Consider the following 6,000-nt stretch of genomic DNA (forward strand, 5'->3'; position numbering starts at 1 on the left):
TCCAACCTTGACTACGGCAGCCATGGTGCTCTGGCGCAGGCAAGACAGGCTGCAGGCCAGTTTTAAGTGATTGCCCAGCTCATGTCCCAAGGCAGCCCTGTCTACTGGCAAACTCTAAAGGAGAACATGGATTGGAGTTAGCCTCAAAGTTTTTTTTCTCCTCCAACCTTAGCACAGTCTAGAAATCCCAGCATACATCTTTTTGCTTTTCTGGTGAATGAGGACAGGAGATTATACTAATTGACAGCTATAAGCATTAACATATTCTTATTTGTGAAGATACATAGCTCAGTGGAACAAGTTTCCATTGCTGCTGCAATTCCCCTTGTGTTGCTGGCCCCAGCCCCAGCATGGAGTACAGCTGGGACCACTCCTGGCTGGGTGTACAAAATGCTTCAGCTGCACCAGGAGGATGTAACCCAGCGTGGCGCAGCAGCAAGACCTGTTGAGGCGATCACAGACTCCTCCAGGACAAGCCTATTTCAGGGCTGCCTTGTGTCAGCCTCCAGAAAGCCCCAGGTTTCTGGGACTGCACGGGAGGAGAAGAAGCAACACAGGCTCCTTCCTTTTGCCCTCCATGTGGCTTCCCTTAACCTTCTTCTGGTGGGACCACACTCAGGAATGAAAAGCGGCAGAAGAAATCTCTGTGTTAGAAACTGCTCCCACCTCACAAAAAACTTCGGACTGTGACAGTTCAGAAACTGTTATTTCTACCTCCTTTCAGTTGTCTCCTCCCTCCAAATTCAGAAGGTGCAGCAGAGATCGTTTGGGCATGGAATCGCCCACAGGCTTGCAGCCTAGCTAGAGGGGGGCCTTGGCAGCTGCAAGCAAAGTCTTATGTCAGAGAAAGGCAGTAAGAACACAGAGGTGAGCAGGAAACACTCGTGGGGCAGGGAGTGTTATGGGCTTGTCAGGAGAGGAAAGAAGGAAGGAAGAATAATAAAAAAAAAGCAAGCAGCTCTGCAGAGCCAAGCTTGATTACTCTTAATCCTCAAAAATACCCAGGTCCTTCCAACATTTCTTTTTTTTTTCCCTTCCCCATCATCCTTGTTACTACTTGTCTCAGTGATTTGCTTCAAAGTATATTAGACAACTCCAGGTCTTTCACGGGTAGAAGCATTAAAACAGAGGGTAGGTGACTCCCACAGTTAGCACAGTGCTCTAGACCTGCCAGATACTGGCTTTTGAGAGGAGCCCAGAGACAGTGGAGCAGACATTTTCCCTCATTGTACATAGAAAATAAAGATCAGCTAGGGCATGAGGGTGGGCTAAGAACGTAATCAAGGACAATGGACAAACTGATGGCACGTTGTTTAGCTGTGTTGCTGACTTCAGGTCTTCTCCCACAAACCGATCTGCGTGGACTCCCCTGAGGTCAGGCAGAGTCGTCCCCCCGGGCCTTGGGTGGTGAGCTGGGGGTCTCAGACCTCAGGCTCCTTGGGGTGGCTTTTGTCTGTAAAGCAGCTGGTTCTTCCTGAGTGGCAGATGCAGAAATCAGTTTTCATAGAATCACAGAACAGTTTGGGTGGGAAGGGACCTTGAAGGCCACCTCGTCCCACCCCCAGCCCCGGGCAGGGACACCCCCCCAGCGCAGGCTGCCCCCAGCCCCGTCCAGCCTGGCCTTGGGCACTGCCAGGGATGGGGCACCCACAGCCTCTCCGGGCAGCCTGGGCCAGCGCCTCGCCGCCCTCACGGGGAAGGGTTTCTTCTGGATGTTTAATCTAAATCTACACACTCTTTCAGTTTGAAGCCATCACCCTTTGTCTTATTGCGACAGGCCCTACTAAATATTTTTTTTTGATGCATAAGTCTTTTCACAAGTTTTTTCTTTGTATGACCTAGTTTTCTTTTTACATTTCTATCATTTTCATGCAGAAGACTTACTCAGACCAGTCCCGCGTCAGGGGCACTGGAGCCTGGGTGGGAGGGCAGCGGTGGCACCCCGGGCCCGCAGGCACCGCGCCCAGCACCGGCGGCTCAGCGGGGGGCTGCCGGGCACCGCGGGCGATGGGCTGCGGCTGCGGAGCAGCAGCCCCGCAGGACAAAGCGGGGCCTTGCCGGGCTGCGTGCGGCCGCGCAGCCGGAGCCGCCCGCGTCACGCCGCCGGGCCAAAGGCCGCAGCACCCGCGGCACGGCCGGGCCGCCCGGGAGCCCCTTCGGCTCCGGCCCCCGCAAACGGCCCCGCGCCCGCGCCGCGTCGTGTGCGCGCCCCCTGCTGGCCGCGCCGCGCCAGCGCGCCCCCTGCGGGAGGGGCCGGTTGTCTCGCCGCCCCCCGCCCGTACCAGGCGCTCCGGGAAAAAGCGGTTTGAACCATTTTCCTTACAAAAAATCTCCTTTGCAGTCAACGCGCGCAAAGCGCCCCCCCGCTCCCCCCCCCGCCCCAGGCGGCCGAGCGAGCGCCCACCGCCGCCGCGGGCAGCCCCGGCCGGCCCGGCCCGGCCCGCTGCCGCCCCTCGCCCCTCGGGGCGGAGGGGGCGCGCCCGGAGCCCCGCTGTCGCCCCCCACCCGACGGCCCCGGCACTGGGCAAGGGGCGCAGCTGCGGCTCGGGGGCGCGGAGCAGCCCCGCTGGCGGGGGGGGACAGGGCCAGCAGGTGGGAAAGGGCCACGAGCGAGCGGCGCGGTTTGCGGGAGAGGGCCCTGCCGCGGGGTCCTGCCCCGGTCCCTGCCGCGGGGTCCCTGCGGGGACACGGGGGTTCTGTGCTGTCCCCGCGGTCACAGCAGTTGGCTCCTCAGCCAGGCGCCCTGGGACAGCCCGTGTGGCGCCGCAGCCCTCCGGGACCACCCGCTGCTCCAGCGAAAGGGCGCAAGTTGCCTGGACTTCACAGTTAACCAGCTGAGACCCTCAGGTGCGCTTTCAAAACCTCGACAGTCTGGTCTGTCTTCTCAGACCAAGGCAGGCAATAATAAAGTAGTTCTAACGCATTTGATGTTTAAGATGTTTACCCATGTGGTTGGGCCAGAAGCTTTGGTTTCTTAATTTTATTTGTTTCACTGAAACAGATTCCCATAGTTTACACAGGGATAAACAGAGAAACTTTTGCCCCTGTTTCCTTTCAGCTTCCCACCTGCTCCACCCAAAGCGCTGCAAACCCGGAGCCTGACCTGACTGCTGCCGTCGGAACAGAAACCAGAGCAGCGTTTTTGTTGGCCACAGAGTATGTGGCACCTTTAAATCTCTAGCGATAATGCAGAGAACATAATGAGTGACCTTGATGATTTTTTTTTTTAAGACTAGTATATACACTTCTAATTTTGTTGCACCTGAAAGTGATTTGAAAAACTTTGAAAACACCTGAAGTAATTTTAAAATTAGGATAATGATTTTTCACAATAGCCATGTGAGTGATGGTAAAATTAAAGCATTGAAATGTTGAATTTTGGATAGATTTTAAATAGTCTAAGTGTCATGTTAGATGATGTTTCATTATTAAGAATTGATGTACACGTAATTTGACCAAAGAAAGGTGGCAGAGTTGTTCCAGGAGCAAAATCTACCATTGTACAAAATCAAATGCAGTATTTTTAAGCTCAGTATTTAGTAAAAGAAAGAGGTAACCAAATGTATAGAATCCCAGACTGGCAAATGGGAAGAAAAGGGATGGGAGGCGTATCCCAACAGGGGAGAACAGGCTCAAATCATAACAAATCTGTTTGAATAAACACTGGAGATCTAAAAAAATACAACTACCAAGGCCAACACTTCAAATGTACAGAAGAAAAGGTTTAATTCAGGTAGTGAGGAACCCAAGGGCAGGACATGTTTGGAAGATTGGGTGCCTCATGGGGATCTCAACGGGCCCTGATTTTCAGCTGGCTGATGCTTTGTTCTTGCCAAAATCCATCTTCAAGAGGGTTCAGACTAGGTTCTCTGAAACACGGGGACCCAACATTGCCGATAAGTATGGAAAACTTGCCTTAACTTGTTTTTGTGCTGTTGCATGTGGAAAGGGAGGAGGAATAAGCAAATGGAATTGAGGTGAATGGGGCTGTGGGAGAGGCAGCAGCCCAGGGTAAGTGGGGAGCCCTGAGCCGCAGAAGGAGCACGCGGATTATAAATGGATAGTTTGGGGATCACGTCATCTTACTGTGAAGAAGGCAGCTCTAAAACCTGGCCTGATCTGGTCTGCCTTGGCTCTTTCCTAGAGGACAGCCGCCCACAGCTGAGCAGCTGCTGAGACCCCAGCACCCGAAATGTTTCTCCACCTCACACAAATGCAGCTCGCAGCATTTGTATACCTGCCAAGTGGCATGTTGCACGATTCTCCTACACGGCATACCCGGTGAAACCCTAGCCATGTATCCGAGGGTACCGTCAGAGGTGGTGGGGCTTTTTTAACAGCTCAGTGTGCATTTTCTGCTCTTGATCTTTGCCCGATAAGCAGCATGGAGTAGATTTCTCTACTGGGGGCAAACCTCCTTAGCTACCAACTCCAAAATACACCACAAGGAAAACACCATCCTAAGCTTTCCTTAACTTGTGTTTAACAGAGAAAGGAGCTAATGAGGTGTTTTCCAGGCTTCATATAGGTAATACATACAATACAGAAGGATTAAAGCAGTAACACCACCCCCTAGATAGACATCCCTCCATCTCCTTGGGAACAGATCAGTAGTGCTCCTCACCCAGGACATGGTCTTTCCCAGGGCTCCCTGCAGGAGGAATTAGGTAAGCAGGGTCAGCAAAAGACCCGCAGGGAGAAGGGAGGCTGTGTTCATGGGGCTGTTCCTGCTTCTCAAATGGCTGGCTGGTCCACAACTGTGAGCATCCCAGATCCAGCAAAGGGCCCAGCAGTGCTCAGAGGCTGCAAGTTGAGGTCAGTTGCATGCCACATGCATACAAATCGAGTTTTGCTGGCTTTCAGGATGCTTTGCAATCTGATCACACCTCCTACCTCCACCCCCTCCAAACAGAGGGCCAAGAAGATCCTTTTTACAACAGAACTCCGAAGACTTTAATTGTTTCTATGGGTTGAGGAGCTGTGGCTCTCAGAAAACAATCATCAGATGGTCCCAAGTAGTGGCAATGCTATGTCTTCCCTGTTCATAGCCTAAATACCATTCATTTCAAGCTGCAGCATGGTGTCTAGCAGCGAGTTGGTGTGGCAGGCTGGTTTCCTACATGGCAGTGACCTTCACCCTATGATCGGTGTAACCAGAAGAACGCCAAGCCTGGCTCAGCTTCCACCAGCAGGTACATCAGGCCTGGAGGAACAGTGCATTTATGCAATCTCAATGAATCCTCATTGCAACGGTATTAGAAAATGCCTTTTTATTCCACCCGTGAGCAGGAGATGCCTCAGAGAGGGCGCACAAGGCAGCTGGAGGAGGAACAGTCCTTTTTGTTTGGCAGACAGCACGCTGTCTAACAGGAGCTACCAATATGCTAGCTTTCCATCCTGACCTTTAAGGCAAGGGAAAGCTGGAAGTGCCACCAATAGTCTCAGCTCCAGAGGAAACTACCATCCAGATAGTCCTCATATCTGATATTCTCTCACTATGCTTAGTAAAAGACAACACATTTTGCTATAGGTAGGACCCAGAATTCGAGATAAGCATGTGACAAAACGTCCTTCTTTTATATTTGTATTTATAAAATATGTTAAGCAAAGATTTTTCAGGGGAAAAAATATGACAGAAGCTGCTGAGAGGAGCCATCAGCATCACGCTCACTTTGTGTGGAGGACAGGAACAATGTGCTAGTCAACCCTGCTGTGTAACGCTTTGCAGAAATACAAATAGTTCTCCTGATAAACCTGCATTTTCCTGTGCACAGCTGGCTTTGAAGGAATCCTACCCCTAGCAGCTGGTTACTCAGCAACTTCTCAAGGACCCAAACCAGCGTTAGTTCATAAAACACTTTCTTGTATTCCTTTTCTGGTGACAAGAGCTTAGAAGAGGAGGGACTAGACGCTTCTATTTGCTGTTTACTAGACACTAAGCTACAGTTCAGCAGGCAGATAATTCTCCTAAACGCGTGAAAGGACATTAACCAACACAGA

The sequence above is a fragment of the Falco rusticolus genome, chromosome 10, assembly GCF_015220075.1.
Source record: "Falco rusticolus isolate bFalRus1 chromosome 10, bFalRus1.pri, whole genome shotgun sequence".
Classification (NCBI taxonomy): Eukaryota; Metazoa; Chordata; class Aves; order Falconiformes; family Falconidae; genus Falco; species Falco rusticolus.